The sequence below is a fragment of the Monomorium pharaonis genome, chromosome 4 (assembly GCF_013373865.1).
Source record: "Monomorium pharaonis isolate MP-MQ-018 chromosome 4, ASM1337386v2, whole genome shotgun sequence".
Taxonomy (NCBI): Eukaryota; Metazoa; Arthropoda; class Insecta; order Hymenoptera; family Formicidae; genus Monomorium; species Monomorium pharaonis.
Window position 1 is genome coordinate 28024990 of NC_050470.1, and position 21946 is coordinate 28046935.

A 21946-nucleotide genomic window follows, 5' to 3' on the forward strand; every position below is an offset into this window, starting at 1 on the left:
CTATCGATGGTTTTATAATTCACATTAATTTACGCAATATTTCGTATAAAATATCTATAAAAAAATTCATGATTTTATTTTGCAAAATAATGCCACTGTCGATTCAACGTGAAAGCGATAATTCCAAAGGTCTCGGTGGAAGAGAGATCCTACGGGAAACGACGACGTAAAATACGCGGCGCGGATAGGGAGAGGGTTGAAAGGAGCAGCACGTGGGATCCGGGGGCGCGTTTTCCATCCCCTTTGCTTTAGGGAACGAACGAGACATCGATAATCGTGTTTGTTGTACGACTGCCGATACGAAACTTCAGGAATGCCGCACAGCCAAGAAGCAAGGGAGGTTTACGACTTAAGAAGTATTATGTCACCCGAATATTCGCGCGGCATCCTCCTTACCCTCTACCCGCCCAAATCGTGATTCCTTATATGCAATGAGGGGCTGTACGACGCCGAAATTTTGACAACGCTCGCCGTCAACACCCATAACGTTTTAGGGTCGTCGCATATGAAGGGTGATCTCTGATCGCGAGTTTACGAAGACTGGGAGAAGTTTGAGTCGCGCCGTGTCGCGCGAAAGTTTTAATATTTGTTGTTAAAATATTCAGAAGAAGTCGCGACGTCGATCTAAAATTGACAATAGAGCTATCGGTTTCCTTTTAGATATGCAAATCGATGCGTTTTAACTATCCAACGGCGCGAATTTCGTTTTTCTGCAAGATTCATAATCTCGAAAACTGGGAGTGTTTCATAAAATCTCCATATAATGATTAATTAATTCAGAATATATCAAAATGAAATTTTAGCTCTGTTTGCAGAAAGGTTTAGATATCGATCTACATTATATATTGCCATACTTGAAATATATAAATTGAATTAGTACTTTACCTTTATGTAAATGTTCATGTAATTGATTCTTTTAATTAATTTCATACTATGATTAAAAGAATATAAGTGTCGTCTACAGTCATTAAATTCTAAATTTACGCTTAATCAGAAAGTAAGCAAAATGAAACTTTACGCTTGTTCCATAAAACTACAAAAGCTGTTAATGTTAAATGCACATCAACTACGAAAAATACTCCACTCACATCAACAAGCCACGTCACTCTGTCTCAGACGCCAGGGAAGTATACACCACTGACCTGAAATAAAAGAACAATAATTTTCAAGTAATAAATTAAACGACATAGAAATTAATTATTATTTTTAATTACTATGCTTAAAGTGTTACTTCTACTTGTATGTTTTCCATTGTTTCCTTAAGTATTTTTATTTTTTACACGCGCAATCGATATATTTCCTACAAAATTCTAGAATAATTTAAAGGCATAATTAAAACATTTCCATAGAAAAACCGTAAAAAGTCAATCGTACCTTCTCAGCTCTCAATATTATAAATTAATACAAATACGCTAAATAAATAAAATATTGAAAGAGCATAACGTGCATTCCTAACCGTCAATGTCTCTCACAGTGCACGCAAGGACAAGTCAGCGCGCAATATTCATTCCGCCAGCGAGAAGAACAATACTCCGCATTTGAGACTATCAATCCCATTCGGAGCCATTACGGCGCATTCTTCGACTCGGCGGTGCCGTTAATTAACAAACTCGAAAAGTACTGTGCAGAAAGTCCCGTTCGTCTCGGAACGTCGACGAAAGAGTAGTACGGGTCCATCACGCATCGGGCAGGGGTGGCGGCGAGCGTAGGACGGAAGCGCGCGCGTATAAAGGGTCGGTGTCTGGCCAGACGGGCAGAAATGAAGCAGCAAGGGTTTTGTTTGTCCGGCTGTCCACCCCTTTCCTTCCTCCGTTCAGGCCCTACCACCCCCCCCGCCCCTTCCATCAGCCCCCGCGTAACCGTGGCTCTGCTCTGCGAACCCCGTGGCACCCTTCAACCCCTTCTTCATCACCTCCTCCCACGTAGCTTCATCTCTCCCGGCAACCCCTCCTTATACCGTCCACCTCCCGCGGCCATGTAACAATGCACGTGTGTACACTGTTTGCCCACATCCTCCCGCATATATCTTCGCGAGCTATAATATTGATTACTTCGCGAATTTCAGGCCGAGCGGCGCGAGCTGAGACCGTTTCTCCGACTCGAACCGCCACGCCGCGCCGTGCCGACAACCCCTACGCGAGCCACCCCCGCGCGGCGCAGCCTTCAAGTCAATCTCTCGTTGTCGACGTCGCCGACCACCCCCTTCCCCTCTCACCCCAAACCTCTAACATTTGACGTCGCAATGCAGCTTTTCGCTTTTACGTTCGCGATCTTAGTTTGTCACTGCATCTTAGAGCAACAGAATGTAGTCCTCGGGATGTCCGGCTTTTCAGTTGCAAAAGTTCATTATATTTTATCTACTGAATAGTTTACAAAGATAGTTAAATTTATTTTAAAAAAAGAAAAGAATAATTAATATTTTCGCGAATTGTACAAAAATTTTTAAACATTTCTACATTTAATATAGACATAATAAATTATTAATATGATTACTATTTTATAATAGCTTTCATATATTCATTATGTACATATATACATTTAACAAATATACAAATATAATTATTGTGTTTTAGTTTTCAATTTTATTTACATTTATTTATGTGTTTTAAAAGATAATATGTACATTGTGTAGAAAAGCCAAAAGAATTTTGTTGCATCGACATAATCAGCGCAAACATAACGTCAATGTAATAATTTTCACAAATAGCATGACATTAAAAAAAATTGTAATATCTTTGCCACACTGCATTTACAAAATCTTCTCTTGTCACAGTATAAAATTAAATACTGCAGTAAAAACTCACATATAATTAAAAAGGCATAATTAGTTTCTCTCTCGATATTTTTCCTCCCATCACACGACCCCCTTAAGCGGCCAATAAAAATCGCGAGTCTCCTACCACAGTGCCAACCTTTCAAATGCAACGTGTATTAAAAGCGCGAGCGGTGCGCATGAGAAAGTATAAACGAAAAGCGCAACAATACCAAAAAAGCGTTATAACTATTGCGCGTAATGCTGGACTTTAAAAGAGTCCATCGTTCCGTTCCGGCAAATACCGCGCGACTTAAATTGCGTCACGGTCCTTCCCGTGCTATCCCGTGAACACATTTAATTCCATTCGCGAACCACCCTCCGTCCCGCCCGCACCGCCCCGTCGGCCCTTCCTGTCTCCCGGCTTGCATCAGCACCAAGTCCGTATGTCGCGAATCGAAGTACAAAGAAGCAATAGTAGAAATAAGATAATTGCTATTACAATCGCAATTTCATCCAGGACGACGGAACCTTGGTGGTAAAGGGACGCGGGGGGGTTGGAGCGCGAGAGCGGAACGAGGGAAGGGACGGAGAAGGACGACTGCCGCAGAGAGCTGAACTACAAAGTACGTTAATGTCGTGCTCACACCCCCGTGCACCCCCAGCGCCATTCCGATGCCGCAGACAGTTTGTTGTCGAAGCTTCGGGGATTACACAAATGAGGTTGTTCAGCGGGAGAAATGTACATTCCGCTACAAAGCCGGTGTCCGCGCGCGCCGTGTGCCACGCACGGAATTAAAAACCGGGGTGGAAGAGCGAAGGTGAAAAGTGCCGCTCTGCCGCGATCGCCCCTACCCTCCCCCGCGCCGCGGACAATATTTTCTTTGCTGAAAGCCGGCGCGCCGTAGAATGGATTTTCATCGGCGCGGCGTTTGAGCCCTTCAAGAACGGAATTCGTTTTTATCGGATACGCGCGCGCTCTCTCTCGCATCGGAATATCGCCGCGGTGACCGGTGTAGTTTTTAAAAATAGCATCCTTCGACCTCGATCGTCGCCGTCAGCGGCTTGAACATATTGCAGACGCGTTGACGCGTGTCAGTAAATCTCTACGATACGTTCGCGAATCGGCCGCGTCGGCTTTAAATGTCTCGGAGGAAAAGCGTTGTTTCCCACGGCCGCGTCACTTTTCATTAACTAGTAATACTGATATTCTTAAATTGTTATTAATAGTGGTCCATTAAATTTCATTTTTCTTATGTGATTTATAATATTTATATCTTATCTGATTTATTTTATATGTGAGTCTGTATAACTTTTGTTCTTAAAAAATTAATTTACTTCGGTTTTATTTTATTCAAATATTACATTAAAATTGGATGAAACATAAGATTTTACAACTAAGAATCTCATAATTCAAAATTGTAATAATATTTGATTAAAAGAAGAACTTTATAATAAGAAATTTGTAAAGAATTGCACAAGTAATTTCAAAAGAAAGTATATTGTATATCCACGTTCATTCTCACCTATATAATTTTTTTCAAATGTTCCTATGTATATTTACAAACTTCTAACCATACCTTATCCCATTTACAACTGATCGCTAATTAATGAAAAATTAATTAAGGTACATTCTATCGCAGAAACAAGTTATAATCAAATGTAAAGATACGTATTAAATTATTGCATAATAATTTAGATTCATACCGTGTAAGAATTCTGCGCTTACAAATATCGCGTGCACTAACACTTCCCAAGTGAAGCCTTGAGAGCTTTTTCGCCTTGTCTAATCTTTCGCAAATAGTAGCGAAATTCTCGGTAAAGTTAGTCTGTGTTTCAGGAAGGAACAGGACGGCAGCCGAGCGCGATAGTGACGTCGGCGGAAACTAGTTAGGTCGGAGGCCGGCGCAAGTCCGAGGGGGTTGTAACGGAGGCGGCTCTCGTGCCAGCGCACCATAGGGACCGGGGATAGTAATTGTATACGTACTGGGAGAATGGCAAGGTAAACAAAACTATGTAAGATTGCCCCATTAATATACATATCTCTCGGTTCAGCCGGGCCGTGAGAGAGCCAACCGTCTTCTCCGAGCCACCGATGGGATGGGTAGTCTTGGCCTCAGACTTTGGGGTTAGGCCCGCTCGAGAGCAAGTAGGGTACACAATGGATATTGAGACCATAATTTACGGCTGATTGTTAGCCCCGCGATCTATGGATTCCTGCGTCCCGCCGCCCACCACCGTGCCCGCCTTCTAACAACTCGCGCTTCCACGTCGAATTTGTATTAGGCCCGTAATAAGTACGTGGTACGTGTTCACCGGGCGGAAGGGAAGGCATTAGAGGAATCCCGCGGGAGCGATCGGTATGGGTATATGAAAGACGCCGCGGGCGTCGCGGTTGTAACGCTTGTCATCCCGCGGATTTTTTAGATTAACCCTATCGTTGGACGAAAAATATATGGAAAACTATATCCTATATATAATAACATCGTGTGCCTTAAAAATATATCGTATTATCGCTACACGATGTAATTCAAAATTTATACATAGACAGTATTATATCCATTTTTACTAGATGCTCTACAATTCGATACGCGCGTTAAATAATCTTGCATCCACTTCCGCAAATTGAATTAGACATATCACGTCTTGTCTTAAAAAAAAAAAACATATAATTAAAATATCAAGTTTCTCAGAAAAGGGAATAAAACAATTTTTAACTTTTGTCATTTTTAAAGACGCTAAATAGTATACACCTAGAAGCAATAAATAATAATAAATCAGCCCGTAAACTCTAATAGTAATAAAATCAGCATATAATTAACAATATTAGTGTTTTCGAAATTAATTATTCGTATTAAACGACTCGTAAGCGTAATTGGCCGGAGTTCGAGGAGGAGTATTTCCGTGCGATGTCAGCTCTCTCTCTCTCTCTCTCTGCTTACTCAACTGGCTTGCAACAAGAAGGCCGGTTATAAATTAATTACAAGGGTCAAAATCGCAACTGGGTGCCGCTCCATGGATTGGAGGGGCGAATGTCTTACTAGTTTCAGCTGGTAGCTCGAGGGACCGTGTAAGGAGGAGACGATGTTTGGTCTTCCTTACAAGGGGCCGACCAACCAGCCGACCAACCTGCCTGCCACTTACCGAAGGATAATAACGTAGTAATCCTGCCATGAGACACGGATGAAGTCCTTAATAACCCCATAAACTCAAGATATATCTTGCATATCAATGTAGCAGAACAAGCACGCCGCTACAATACATACGTCCCGCGCGTTATTTCTCGTTAATTAAACAAACGATTCACGTCAAATTCTCTCACAATCGAAAGATATCGCAGTAGCGTTAAAAGCGTTATTTAAGCCATTAATTACAGCCGGTTAAGTGGTAAATGCTTTCGTCAATATTCAATTCGGAATTAATCACGAAATGGATAATTAGGCAAATTTTTAATATTTCTCCTTTATGCATATGTAAATCGGAGCTTGACGTTTGATATTTTGTTACAAGTACTATCAAGCTAACAAACCGTTGCATATAGATCTGTAATTTAGTTATGAAATTCATCGAATAAATATGCATAGAAATAAATATGGCTCGGCGCATAAAATTTATACGTCGGGCCGTTAAAAGTTCAGGGTGATCAAAATCTGTTTTCTGTGCATCTACGATATCGAGGACAACGAGAACGATCGATAATTAATAAGTCGATTGTCGGCACGAGGCGGTATTTCATATCTGAGGGCGAGAGCGCGCGCGTTACATTTTTCCGCATTCTCGCGAAACTATCGGGGAAAAATGATACGGCGATTCCGGGAAAAATCGCAGCCCGCGGCGCGCGCCGCGCCGCTTGTCAATTTTGCACCTTTCAATTCGATTTGGAAAGTATCGCGGGGGAAATAGTATCGAAATATCGTTTATACGTCTCTCTAAATCAGGCACTTCGTATCGGGCTTGTTGAGGTCGGTTGCATTCCTATCGCGCTATGCAACGTAACATGAATTTGCAGGAATTCACGATATAATCACAAATTAATTACGACGGCTTTATTGAAGTTCGCGGCGATTTTTGAAAATTTCCGGAAATTACGGAAGGCCGATCTGAAATTGGAATTCGCGATGCGCATGCTGCCCGCTGCAAATTTGTGTAAGTAACGCGATATGTAGTTCATTTAACGTAAAGTGCAAATCCATCTGAAAAAGAGGCCCGCTCGCGAAATATCGTTCGCTACCAAATTTGTTGCATAACGTGATAACGAGGGAAGAACACGAGGGAACAAATGCGCTCTATTTAAATAGGGAACCCAATCGAAGCAGGATCGAAGACGAGAGGGGGAAGGAAAAGAGAGATATGAAAAGTTCGTACGATAGTTTGTAAAATAAAACGTACAAGCTGCTGTTATAATTAAGGTACATAAAAGTAAAAAAAAAATATCTCTTCCCAGATATGCAGCTACACCACCATCGCGGCGACAGATTTTCCCCCAGGGACAGTTTCCACGTCCGTCAAGACGCGGCAAAAAGTGAGGACGATCGACTATGCCGAGGGCTGCTATGGCAAGCTGTTTTCCCGGCCGATGGCGGACAGATGACGGCGGAGCGGAGGAGCTTAACAAATGGTCATTCGGTCGTTGCCACGAAACGCACCTACTTGAGATGCGGAGGATCTATGGCTGCCATTTCTCACCGGCGCTTTGCGGCCGAAGCAATACCCTAAGCGGACCACGCATAAGAACTGTTGAGACATCCTAGAAGGACTCTCCGAGCAGGTTGATCACCGTCACGTGGCTTCCGTGGTGTCTTACTGAAATACTATGGCGAAACACAAGCGAGGGTTTGCTGAAGTAATGCGCCGTAATGACGAAGAAACTTCGCGCTTCAGGAGGAAACCATTACCCGTTGTTTTATACGTAGAATGAAGGACGTACTAATCTCGTATGAGATACATTTAAGTTATTATATTTATTTATTATATCTCGTATATATTATAGAGATACGGATAAAATAGCTAAATATACAATACCGCTCGCAAAAAGTATTTGCCTGCTTTATCTTTTTAATTATAATAAATGATGAGAATTTTGAAAAAGAATGAGTTTTAATCTTTTTCCTTTTTAATCTTTTACATATTAGACTTAACAATAATTTCTTTAGTGACTTCTTCTTCGCAATTGTCCTTTGAAACGATACTATCAAGACTGGCAAGCAATTCCTCAACTTATTTGACACGTTTTCCTTTATTACGTGTACCAAATAAAGCAGAAGAGTGATGTTGCTAGAAAAACGATGAGTTTAGCATGGAAGTGGATTTATAGACGTACGGTTATGCGGCGCAAGCTGTCAAACGATCATCCCTCGACAGTTTGGGGTTTACTGGGACATCGGACGTAAACTGCCCTCGGGGACCTTGTTAGTTCAATTCGCCTGAACGCCCCCCTCCCTCCGCCTCTCTCCTCCCTTTCTTTTTCTCTCTCCCACCTCTAAAAAAATCTCCGTGGTCCCAGAGTCACCACCCTCCCCGTCTTTCCTCCGTCATCTGGCCGCGCAGCGAGACGAGAACGTGCGTTTACGTTACCGCTTATTATGTTGTTCCGGAAAAGAGGATTATTGCGATATGCCCGCCGTCGAAAAACAGCGCAAAACGCTTCCGGCTATTGCGAGCTCGCGTTTAAATCGTTGAACCTTTGTGTATACAACGTATGGTGTTTATTGTTTAATGTTTCGCGCGCGTTGAAGAAGGTGCCACCGCGTTGCGCGCCCGCTTGTTAAAATTTTCGCGTTAAAAATTGTCCGCTTCTTTTGTAAAGTCGGTAAGGAGGACCGTGAAGATGGAATACAGATGGCACATATCAAAGAAATCAAATGAAAACTCTCAACTAGGAGAAATTGAAACGGATTGAAAATGGTATTGAATCCTTTATATGTTTCTGAAACATATGAGAACTAAAATTGAATTGGATGATTAAACATAATAAAGATTTTTTTTTTAAGATATTGTTCCATATTATGTACTTCAAATATTATAAATTATTATTATAAATGCGAACAATACTCTTTGAAGCTAAAAAGATCTCATACAATAAATAAAAGTTAGTTTTCAAATTAATCTAGTTTTGGTTATATCGAATATCATCGTAGAAATTACATATTCGTTCAGTGATAAATATTTCAGACAAATAAAAAAATGCTCGCATATCTCATTTTTCGAAATATATTTGAGAGAGTTGGGATAAACAAATATTTATTTACTGCGACTAAATTTTCGAATAGATTCACATCCGGCCAAAGCATTTTCGCTTCGATGTATATTATAAACGAGTAAATATTGGCGCCGGGAATAAGCCCCGAAAAAAGCATAATCTCTGTAACGATAAAATTGAGGGAAAAATTTTCCAATTTTTCCGGTAAAATATAACTCCACGTAACTCCCTTTTATATATGACATAGTCACATAACACAGGAGTGACATTGCCATCAACGAACTCGCGTAAACTCGTTTCTGTAAATAAAGATATTTATTCAGATTTATTAAGAAATATTTAATGACGCTTGTGCAAGTTTTTATCAAATTTTTATTCATGCTCATCGTTTGATATAAAATTTACTTAAATAAAATGTTGTTTACAATTACATTATTTCGTTTATTAATGAAAATGATTTTAATAAATATGATATGTGGATACAATTTTAATGTCTGTTATACTGTTACCTGAATGTATGCATTAATTTTTTTACTTATTTATGATATTTTCAATATATTATATTGTTGTATTTTTACTGTTACATTTTATAAAAAAATATATGTATTTAAAAAATGTAATAATTTTCTTTCTTATTATTTACACGCGTATTAGCGTATCAATGATTATTTCGCAGAACGACCAATATAATTCTAAAAAAACATGACGACCGTTCAAAAACAATATTTTATTACACCTAGATTTATTATAATGTTTAATAAAATTTATTAAGAAAATAATAACTCGTGTATACTTGCAAGCATACAGCCGAGATCAAGCCTATTTGACTAATACGATTGGCGCGTACGTTTGTAACGTGCCCGATCAAAGTGAGTAGCGGTAACAGCAGAAATCAGCCTTTGAAAGCATTCGCTGATATTCGATAGCCGTGCGCGGGGCTTGGAAAACGGGAAAGGATAAAGAGAGTGACAATAAGAGAGGTGATGGTAGACGATCGAACGAAACCGCCGGTCAGAGTATTGTCAAGGTATTGTCCTGCTCCGCTTCCGAAATAATCGTCAAGCCGACCTAATGGGGCATAAAGTCCCGATATCAAAATAACTCATCCGTGTCCGGCACGTGGTCAAACGCGTCGGGCTTTCCTCTCCGCGCTTTTCCGCGCCACCAGAAAGCTCCGGGCGTTAAAAATAGCGGCGTGAAAAACTCCTTTCTGCGTCTATTGTCCAACCGCCGAGATAGATTCCCCCCCGCGGAAAAATCTTCGGTCCCGAGTGATAGCACGCGAAATCAGACTGTCACCGAGTTTTGACATTCTCAGCCTCCACGTAAAAACGGTCCGTGCTTTTCAATAGCGCGCTTTCAGACTTTTATATGCCATAAATTAATATGAACAAAAAATATATAAATTATTACAACTAGCACTAAAGTTATATACATGTTTATTATATGTGTCAAAAATAATCATATGTAATAATAAGATAAAAAAATATATCTTTTTAAGGTTATACAGTGAATATTATCATTTTTGTTAAGTAGATTTATTGTCATAAGTATTGATATATTAAACAATTTTATAGAATTACACAAGTTTTCGTGGATCTTTCTAACAATGTAATTCTATTTAATTTCTTAATAAGGATCCAAATATGAGGTCAAAATGTCGTGCCATATCATTTTTTAATTTAATAAATCTGCCAGTTTAGTGACAAAATTAAGAAGTTTCTGATTCACTTTAAACAATTTCAAATACGTTATTGTCATTAATATAAATATATTTGCAAAGATATTATAAATAATGCTAAAAATATTTCCATCAAATATGACTTCTTAAATAAAAGTGATATTATTTCGTTTCTCAAAGTAATCAATAATGAAATTAGTTGTACTTTCAAATATCTGTAAATAACTAATCCTTCCTAGAAAAATGTCATATATAAACTGTTGAAAATACAGCCATATGCTGGCAATTTCTTCGATTTCCCGGAATATGCGGCAGGAACGCTAAAAAATTGATTCTACCATACATGCTCAAGACCATACACATCTTTAACGAATGCAGGGTGTATAGGCCGAAAGTAGTTACGACACATCAAATACAAAGTTACATTTCTGAAGTTGCACGAGCAACTCCGCTAAATTGCTACAATGTGTCCTTCCGCGCGTACGTAGATCGCGTTTAAGCGAGCCTTCGTCGTACTTTTCAACACACAATGCACAACTCACATTACAATGCATCTAAATTATTGATTACGGAATAACCCAGAATAGGACATAATCTAAATTCGTAATCGCTCGGTATTCCGTCGTGCATTGGCATAAAGAAAAAAAGATAGTCGTAATGCCACGAGCCGTAATATGCACCGCTCAAGACCCTCAGTCGTTAAAAAAACCGACCATAGAATAATATCGAAAAATTACCCGCTTCTCTCCTGTAATTCATACAATTCGATTAATAAGTCAGAAATTTCCCATGTCAGAAGTCAACGTACTCGGTAAATGCCCGTATATCGGGCACGCATGTTTAATGTGGATCAAATAGGAAATATCATATGTATATGTGTACGTCGACGTAAGACGGATTGATATTATAAATTGATAAACGTTAAATGCATCACCGCGAAGTGCAACAGTTTAATCGAATTCAATTTCAGCGTTTACGTCTGCATGAATTTCTTATAATACATTACTGACATAATCTTTTTTTTTTTCAATTTAAAAATTATACGATATAATACTGTATTCTTCGAAATATTAATTTATTTAATTATTATCTGTTTAACTATTATTAATTTATTCACTTATTTCTCCTGATAAAACATGTACGCAAAAAATATCGTGACATATTTCAATCGAGCGTCATGAATAATTAGACTACTGCACGCTCGACGATCGAAATGTACAAGCGAAATGTGGCGGCGGCACAGATCGTGCGAAAATTCGGCATCAAATATAATTGCGGAGCGTTGCAGGCTGCATGCGAAATCGAAGCCCGTTTTATCGAAAGCCTTTCCTGAGTGAGGCGCACGCGATCGATCGCGAACGGCCTCGAAATCGCGCTTACGTAACGGGCATCGGAAAGTCGAAATTACCCTAAATAGCAACACAGTGTTGGTGGCGCGTATCGGACCGGCGGAGGGTATCTACCGCTGATAGTTGTGGCGGTGGCGGTGGCACGACGAGGGACGCCGGGGACGAGCTCCGCGGGGTGGCCACCACCACCCTCGCAAGCCGGCAACTCGAAAGTAGGAACCGCGACTATGGGCGAAGCTAAGTCTGTCCGTGTAATGGGGCATCGGCACGCGATTTCTCCGGCCAACCCTCCCCTTTCCCCGCCCTCTACGTTGCACCCCTCGCGATTCTAACTTTCAACTTCGCTCACGGCTCCCCCGAGCCCCCGCCTGCCCGGCCCATCGGTGCACCTCATCCCCGCGTGGCAGGGTGTTGCGCTGTGACTTATCGGCTCTAATTATTCGCCGGCAAGAAAGCGGGCAGGCCGACGATCAGACCTGCCACCCTCGTAAAGTAGCTTTTCTCTGACGCATCGCGCGCACCTTCCTACAGCCGTTAACGTGGTATTCATTCGTTCGACGCTGGCTCGTGTGCGTAATTGTTGTATACTGTTGTGTACACCACCGCGAGCGCCGATCGTTCGAGCACAACCTCTCGAAATGATTAAAGTCGCTTCACCGTCGGCTGTCTTATCCATCTATCATTGTTTGCCGGAGGAAACGTGTTTCAACCCGTTAACCTGAGTAATTCGACGTTACGAGAGTTGTTACTGGCCCGGTATAACTTTTATTATAGAAATGATAACTGTGTGTCTTTAATGTAGCTTAATATTTGCGTATTTGCTGAAATTCAAATAGAGATCTGAAAATAATTTCTTATTAGAAAATATATATGATTACGTAAGACGTTTGAATTGGTTGATAGAACATTAAAACTTTTGCAGCGTAATTATTTTAATAATTCAATCAAATTTTCGGTTTTGTATCTAGCTAAATTTGCAACATTAATAACAAAATATGATAAAATTGTTCACTGTGCTAATGTTCGTTTCGCTCTCTTTCTCTCTCTCTCGCTTTTTCCTGCCTCCCTCTCTCTCTCTCTCTCTCTCTCTCTCTCTCGTACCATTGTATCGATTTAAAACTTTATTATTTCATTTCTGGCATATTACATGATTTGCGGGATGTTGAAAGCAACAAGCACGACTTTTTCAGAAACGGTTTTGGAGCCGCAAATGGCCTGTTTCCGGAGTCTTATATTTAGCTCACAACTTGATAGATGTTTACACGCCTGGCGAAGACTTAATTCGTTCCGAAAGTTTTGCGAGGGGTGAGAAAGTTATTTATCTAAAAAACTAAAATGAAACGCCGATGGCGTGATAAATTTCTGAGTCACGGAAAGGAATTCTAATTCTAGCCTGTACACATCTTGACCCGTTTCAAAGGCGATCTCTTAAGTGATAGACACGAAGATCGGAGACACAGATCAACGAGGGAACTGGGTAAAATCGTTACGCTACAACCGGTTTACCAAGCAGGTTCAATTCAACACACCGACACATGGAATTAATAATGTAAGCACTAAGCTATATCAGTGCTCAATCCTTGCAGAAGCGGTGCCAACGTACAGTGCATATATAAGCACAGATACGCTCTACCGTGTATCTACAAACAGATGTTGACGGAATATCGACGATCAAATCAGAATCTCTAACGAAGATGTGGCAACTTAAAGAAGGGCAAATTCTCCTCTCCTCCCCTAAATATTAATATTAAAGAAAAATATGCGACGTTAACAAAATTCTGCAAATTTTATACTTGTAAGCTTTAATTTGCATTTAACTTATTCAATTTACCTTATTTTCAGAAGACAGCAAGAATCATTTATTATGTTTTAGACGAACGATTTCAAGATTAATTCATACCTTAAACGCAAAAATAACACCACTGACGGATAAAAAACAAGCCAAATAGGAAAAACTGAATCTCAAATAAAATATGACACAACAAAAATAGTAGCAAACTTAAATTCATGAACGTTATATTTATAGAATAAAGTCGAAAAAGATTGACTAGATTTTATAAAATGTATCTCCTCATTAAAAGTCTAGTTATTAGTGTAAATAAATACTTGTGAAGAAAATACTTAAAAAATTTCAAAAATAAATCACGCGTTTCATCAAACTTTTGTCCAGATATTTTATTCGAGTTGTTTTTTCTATATTTATATCAATAATAAATATAATTACCATTGTGAGATAAAAAATTACAAGTTTACTATTTCTTCCTTTTATTCTGTAATTATTTTCCTCTTAATAATCATTAATTATTAAAAATAAATGTATAAAAATATACATTTCGAAAACAACTTCTATTTATTGCGCACGAAAATTCCCTAAGAACAAATTTGCTGTTTTCATTCCAAAATATTTACACAAATATTATAAAAAGATTTCCACGAAATTAGACGGTGCGCACGTGTGAGGATCCAGAACCACCCTCTCTCTAAACAGTTCGCTTTGGTGTGATAATTTTTCAATTTGGCTTCATGCGTTATTGAAGCTCGCATTGGAAGCTCGTCAACAATATCAGTGGCCCTTTTCGACGAGGAGTCTGAGTGGCTGCCGTACAAAACAATACTAACCCAGGATAAGCGATCTCCCTTCTCCCTCGTAGCCGACCTCGTGTCTACCACTACGTTCCAGCCCTATCCGGGAGTAAGAAGAGTGTAAGCAATGCACATGTTGTGTGCTACCATGTTTTTTACATCAGCCAGACGATACTCAAGTCGCGAAGTAAGAGAGGACGTCCGTCCATGTTAATCGCCGGTACATGCGCGCCACGCACACGCAGAACTGTTTGCGGAAGTTCGTTACAAGTTTCTCCTCGGCTGCCGCTATCCTTCTGCTTGCTTATGATCCCCTGTGACTTCATGATGCCGGCGAGCCTCCACTGCGGTCAGCTAATTCTTTTTTTTATTCTGCGGTTATTATCGTCATATATCGTCATATATTCATCGATTAATGAATCGAAATATCATGTAATGTTTTTTCAAGCATTTTTATCATTCTTTGATAGTTTGATTATAAGATTTAAAATTAAAATAATCATAAAATAACTAACGTTAAACGTAATGCTAATTCTCGATTTTAAAGTAATGGAGGTTTAAAAATTACCTTACAATTAACCCAATTAAATTAAACATAATATGTAAAATAAAAAAAAGTTGTATGCGTACAGCACTGAATTTTGATGCGTCATTATTTCTTTTATATTATTATTATTATTATTATTATTACTGCCGTAATGTATCTATCTCTGACAAACTTCGATCTCATCAAAAGAATCTAATGTATTCTGCAAAATGTCACGGAAGTCGTTTCTTCTCGTTCTCCCATTCTTCTCTCGAATTTTAGAATAATTTTTACATGCAATTTTTACGACGCGAGTAGTTTATAAAGCGACTGCATCAAAAAATCTACCGATGATCATCCGCACAGTTTCCCGCATTACGTCAACGTACGACTCAAAACACTGACGCAGAAAACGCATCACGATTGTTTGCAACTCGGCCGGCCTGTCGAGCTTACACTGTGTTTAATATATAACGATTGTATATATACACAGAATGGACGGAGAGTGGCGATATAGACGGAGATGAATGGGGTAAAGAGGCGGAGGGTTGACGTTGAATACGGCAAAGGAGGACGGGAGCGAGGTGGAAAGCTTACACGTACGAGAGAAGGGAGAGAGGAGAGAAAGGTTACCGGGGAAGAGGTGCGGGAGGGTGGCGCGCGAGGGCGGGAACCACCAGTCGTTTGTCGTCCGATAGATAAACAACGTCGTTATTGTAAATGCATTGGAACAACACGCTGCGGGGCTTCATTGGCGGCTTTTCTTCGCGATGCGAAGCGGCGCGCGCCCGTCGTTGTTTACGAGATCGATAGTCCGATCGTTAGGAGATCGATTTTATCGTATCGCCTCTCGAGACGGGGAGAAACAATCATTGTAACGTATCGCCGTTGTACTACGGTTCGGCGCTTACTCTCTCTCTCTCTCTCTCTCTCTCTCTCTCTCTCTCTCTCTCCTTTTTTCTTTTTCGGTATGCGAAGAATCGGCCGCTGTCCATCTCTCTCCCGATCAGCCCCGACGTCATCCAATGTCGTTCATGCGCTCACGCTCACCCTTTCGCCCTCATCCCTCCTTCCCTTTTCACCCTCGCCATTTCCACCCCTCTCACTCTCTCGGGGGATGATGGACTTGCACGGCGGACGACGTAGAACAGAGAATAACAAGGCAGGTCACGCGATACAGGCGCGGATGCAACGAAATTACACACCGATCTCTCTGTCTCTCGCGCGATCGTACGCCCCTATGAAATATTTGTTCCGTTATAATGTAATACTGATTCGCGAATATTCCGCTGTTTTTTCCATTTACGCGCAAAGGGGCCACGCGCGAGACGGATACTAGGACATTCGATCTCGCGTGAATCGTGCTCGCGCCCGGAGATCGCGCGTTGCGTTCCCCGACGATTTTCATTCTCGGACGACGACGGCGGGACAGGATATTTTATCCAGAAAAATTTTGATACACTCGTGACTTCCTCGTAAGTCCCGGCGAGCCCGACCACGGCGGAATCGAGCCGATATTTATGTGCGAGGGCGCGCGCGCGCGTGGACTTTCATTTGACTGTAATAACATGTCGCGCGCACGAGACGTAGTGTTTGCAAGGGGGTAATTCGGGATGCAAATTAATGCGCGTAATGGCGATAATACGGGCGGAGCTGCGCGCTTTTTCGCGACGGGCTGCTCCGTTGAAACGTAACGCCGCCAATAGGGAGCGGAAAATCTGATCCCGAGTTCTTCCGGTGCATTGCCGGCAGAAGTAACATTTGCATGCCATATTGAGATTTTTGTATTGTTTGCGCGGATAATGATGGATCTTCGTTGTTGATTGCGCACTAATGATTCCTTATTAAGCCGGCCTGCGCCGAGTTTCTGGAAGCGATAAGGAAATTGTTGGGAAATACAGATTCCCGAGATAATCGCGGGATAATCGCATTAGGTTGAATCCCGCGGTGGGATCTCCTCCTCAAAATAAACGTTGAAGCAAGCGAGGTCGCGCGGGCAAACGATACAAATGCACCGTCGAACAATTGGGGCAACGCAATAATTTTCAATGGCAACGAAATCGCCGGGTCAATTGAATCATAAATGATACCGCCAAACCGTAAATAACTTGTACAACTTCGTTCGCGCGCTATCGCCTTAAATTTCTTGCTCGCGGCTTACAATACGGTGGAACCTTGAGGTTCATTTGAACCGTCCTTTTTTTTTTTCCGGACGACCCGCTTCGGCCGAGCGATCGTTTCCTCGATTTCTCAACCGCATTTAAGTGCGGTGCTATGACGGACTGTACGGTGACCATGAGAGCCCGACGCCCGCTGTTTGTTCCTCGCTTTATCTCGAACGTAAACATCGCTTGGAATATATAGGCGGTGGTGTTAGGAGCGACCGAGATGCACGGTACGAACGAATGCGTGCACCTACGCGCCGCGGAGGGAAGAAGAAGAACGAAGGCAGGCGGCGAAGAAGAAGAAGACGACGACGACGACGACGACGACGACAACGACGACGGCGACAGCCGGGGCACGCAAGGACCTAGCCGGAGGAAAAAGGAGAAACGAAAATAGAAGGACGGACACACATGGTCGTGCAGGACGGACGGACACTGGATAAACAAGGGGCAATAGAGATAAACAGAGAATATTACGAGAAATATGCGCAAACACGAAACTCTCGTTCCTCCTCTCGCGCATGGTCTTCTCGCTCCCACACACACACACACAACACACATACACCTACACACGTACATACACCGCCGTCCTCTTTCCGCTCGCTTTCGTTTGTTTGGCCGCGTGTTTGCCCCCGCCGCTCATCCGCGCCGCTCATTTGCAACCTACTTTTTTAAGCCCTGCTCTCTCCCTCTCCTTTGCTCCGCTCCCGCCCCCGCATCGCACTCACCCCTCGCGGTCGTCATTCCCATTGCTCGCTCGCTCGCTTGCTTGCTACGTCGCATTGCTGCTTAATTTATACCCCGCCAATGTTTCGTTAAAGATTTTCTCGCTCGTCGAGAAACGCTCGCTTTCTGCTCCTCGAGTATGTTTGGCCGTAAAGTTTTTGCCGTAAGTTTCAAATGCATTCGACACCATGGAAAAATAATTGAATAGCCACGTGAGATTTGTTTCTCCCAAGTAATGTAACCCTTCATTTCGAGTGCAAGTATGCGGTTGGTGATAGTCTCAAAAATTTATTGTTAATTCTGGAACACTATTGATATTGAATACTATAGTTATTTGTAATTACATAAATTATGTATTTATGAATCATTCTTAATTTAAAAATCAGTCACGTACGTATTATTAAGAGAGCTACAATGTTAAACAATTAATGTAGAAACAATGTAGAGAACAATGTTGAGAAAAACAATGTATTTTCAATATTGTAAATTACTGTAGTTTCACAAAACGCAGCGTGTCACTTCTTCAACATATTCAAAGCGTCTATCGTGTAATGCATTTCAATTACAAAACCTAGCATAAGAATCTTTGAAAAAAGAACTACATGTGTAGTTTTAGTCAGCGCGTGACTCATCAGTAGTTGCTATATAGAGATAATTTTTCTAAGGATTTCTTTCTAAGATAAACTACCGTAACGTGTGCAAAATTAAATTGCACGAAAAGTTGCAAACCCAATATTAATTTAATAAACATGAACGCACAATATAATTTTCAATAATACGGCGAAATGGATAAGTTTGTGACGTTTAAGAAAATTAACTCTGTAATGTTGCGACGTACGCGACATTTTCAGTCGATGACGTACTTTGCAAATTTACATACGCAAACAAGTTGCGCCAATACAAATAGGCAGAAGCAAATAGCGAAGCCGCACTAACGAAACTTTTATGAGCGAGCTAATTGTCAGAACGGTATACGTGACTGCGACTCAACTGCAACAAAGCATTATTCGAATTATAACATCAAGTAATGTCGAATATTATGCATAAACGTTCGTTAATTGTTTTATTTAAGATGAATTCAATATAATGAAAAATAAATGACGCATCAATTCATTAATAGTTTTACAAGAAAAAGTGACCTCGAAACCAATAAATATAAATACGTTATATAGAACAATTAATACATTAAAATATTGTTTTTTGACTGTAACGGGTATCGTTTTTCGAGACATTTCCATAAAATGATTATTAATTTCAACTTGTTTAATTCTTGTAATTAATAGCATTTTGTATCATATTTCTCATTATTATAGGATTGAAATTTGCATAGAATATTAAATTTTACTGCATTTTACAATTTACCTTTTTTTTAAATTTATCTTGAAATCAAAAGTTATATATTCATTCGATTATGTTATTAAGTAAATTGCATGGTGCGAGGAAAAATTCATTTAACATTTCGGAGAAAATAATTATTAAAGCAGGATCATATTTCTTTCGTAATGGAACAATATCGTTTCGATCAATTCACATAATACTTCACTTTGCTGCAAGTACTTCATAATTTTGCGTATACGGTCGAAGTGAAATTAGGTCAATAACGAGACGTGGAAGAACTTGCCGCTGAACGGAAGATTAATACGCAGAATCTTTCTTCAATTAATAAACGCTTACTCATCCGCCCCCGCATTCGCAGCCAATGCTGATTTTATTACAGAGCCGTTTATTCCGGCGAATTTAAAAGATACAAACATCATTTGTCATAATGTCCGCGCTGCCGCTTATTTTTCTCAATTCTTTACGCCAGTTGATTGATCGATTAATCTTGCCTTGTCAATCTTCCGGTATGCAAGCTCTTGCGGAGCGACTGCGCAATCGCCAGATCGGTAACAACATACCGGAGAGCCTATAATCAAGCGTTCACGCTCTTGCGTAATTGATCAAAGATCGTTGAAGCAATACGATGACAAATACATTGTCATACTACAAATTATCCAGTACCTTTATCAATATTTTTCGCTTCTGATAGGGCAACCTGCCGTTTTGCAAATATGCGAAATACAAATTTAATAGTGTAAAAATGTTAAATAAGGAGTGCGCTTGGATTTTTTAGATGTCAAATAATTTTGTAAGAAAACATCATTTAACGAATCAAGAATAATTATCCGAATACTTTTTACGTATCGCGATTACGTTTCATATTTTTAAATATTTTGATTATTATTATAATAAACTTTCTGAGCGCGATTTTTAAATTTCGTGAGTTCTGTTTAATCACTGACTGGAAGGCGTTCTTCGTCGAGACATTCGCAATAACCTCAGACAAAAAAATGTTGCGGCACGTATCAATCGCCGGACGCTCGATTATTCGAGCACAACCGAAGGTGTCCAAAAAATTCGCAGTGTCCATCCCGGCTCTCTCGGACTACCGATATAGGGACGAGACACGAAAGGGAATGAATGCAGACGGGACAGGTAAGGTATTTGACGGTCTATGGTGCCTGGGGTACGTCGAGGGCAGACTATATAATTTCCCTTGAGGGAGATCGGGATGGGCGATACGGGGGTGGGCTGGAGGGGCCAGCGAAAAAAGGGACGGCAAAAGGGGTGGGGGAGAGGGGGCAAGGGAGATCGGCGTGTTTTCCAGGTAGGGAGGTGCCGCGCTCATCCGCGAGCCCATCAACGCAACCATCCTCCGACAATCGATTATTATCTTTCCAATTTGCATAGCAACCGAGCTCTTGTTCAAATCTGCACCCCCTGTTTCGACCCCTTTGGCAACCCCTTGCAAATCCTGCCCCGGCCGCCAGCGTGACTCCTCGTCAGGCACTCCGTATCGTTTCTGTTACGCTGTCGGCTTTTTCTGTCCCGGGCATTCACGTTCAATCTCCTTGCCAAGGATGAGGGGAGGGATAACTTGAGGGTGCTCTTGAAAATCGCGAGGCGGCCCTTGCCTCGTTTCGCACGCGGGATGCTCATTTTTTTCGCCGTGATCCCAAATTTTAATCTAACGTCTTGTTACGAGCAAAGATTTTTCATTAGGGCACTGAGTGTATTTGGCAGACGAAATATTCGCAATAATATAAAGGTATGACATAAGCACATGTAAAATATATCGTAAATGTGCATTTATAAATGAAGAAGAACGCTTCACACCAAATGTTTAGATGTTTAAATAAAATCGTGCACATATTAAAAACAGCAAAATAGACTTTGTCCTGGACATAAATAAAATTCCATACCACGCGTGTAGATCAATCCTTAATGTGACATTTTATATATTGAATTCTTTTTTAAAATTTTGATTTATTGATTTTCATGTGTGCATTGTGACATATGGCAAATCTTTCTTCCAATTTCTTATTCCTTCATTGTCAGTCAAATCTATCTGTTATTTAACGCCATGCAATTATACTGATTTAGATATTCACGACATACGATCGTACTTTTCTTAAACTCTACTTTTCATGAACTCGTAACGTGTGTCTTACGACGACAATGTATATTTACTTTCCGACATTTATTCGATTATATTCGATTCGATTTCAACTCTGTCGCGTTATGTTGTAAAAGTATTATAACATTATCTATTTTCATCAAATAACAAGATACATAATTAAAAATAAACAAAAGATTATTAAAAAAATATAAATTCCTTAATCTCTTCATTATATATTGTATATTATTACATTATATTAAATAAGATAAATAAATATATTCAATAAAAAATTTGGAGTCTAGCTTGAATATTTCAGATACTGCATTTCCTTCATTTTTGCAAAGTGTTCAATATGAAATAAGAAAAAGAATGGAAAATACACATTTCGTTATATGCAAGAAATCAAAACTTATGCCTGTCATTAGTTGTCTCTCGACAATCGACATATCAATTATATCAATTTACAACATCCCTCCAGAATTCTATCAACGTTTAACCGGCATCCTATACTCAATGTTGAGTTACA

At 40.3% G+C, this 21946-nt stretch overlaps 1 protein-coding gene and 1 long non-coding RNA gene across 21 annotated transcripts in view; one reads left to right on the forward strand and one right to left on the reverse strand.

Annotated features, from left to right (window-relative positions):
• Positions 1-21946, reverse strand: part of LOC105836453 (forkhead box protein P1) — a 290325-nt gene that overhangs the window by 190350 nt on the left and 78029 nt on the right. For 3 of the 20 annotated variants that reach the window (XM_036285767.1, XM_036285769.1, XM_036285770.1), the window contains exon 2: positions 1089-1142. The exons of the other annotated variants lie outside the window; for them this stretch is intronic. The gene's annotated coding sequence lies outside the window, so the exon portion shown is untranslated. The remainder of the gene's footprint in view (positions 1-1088; positions 1143-21946) is intronic. 20 annotated transcript variants of the gene reach the window in all.
• LOC118645172 lies at positions 2557-21604 on the forward strand. Its single transcript, XR_004962988.1, has 2 exons — positions 2557-4754; positions 7197-21604. It is a non-coding gene; the product is annotated as an uncharacterized LOC118645172 (long non-coding RNA).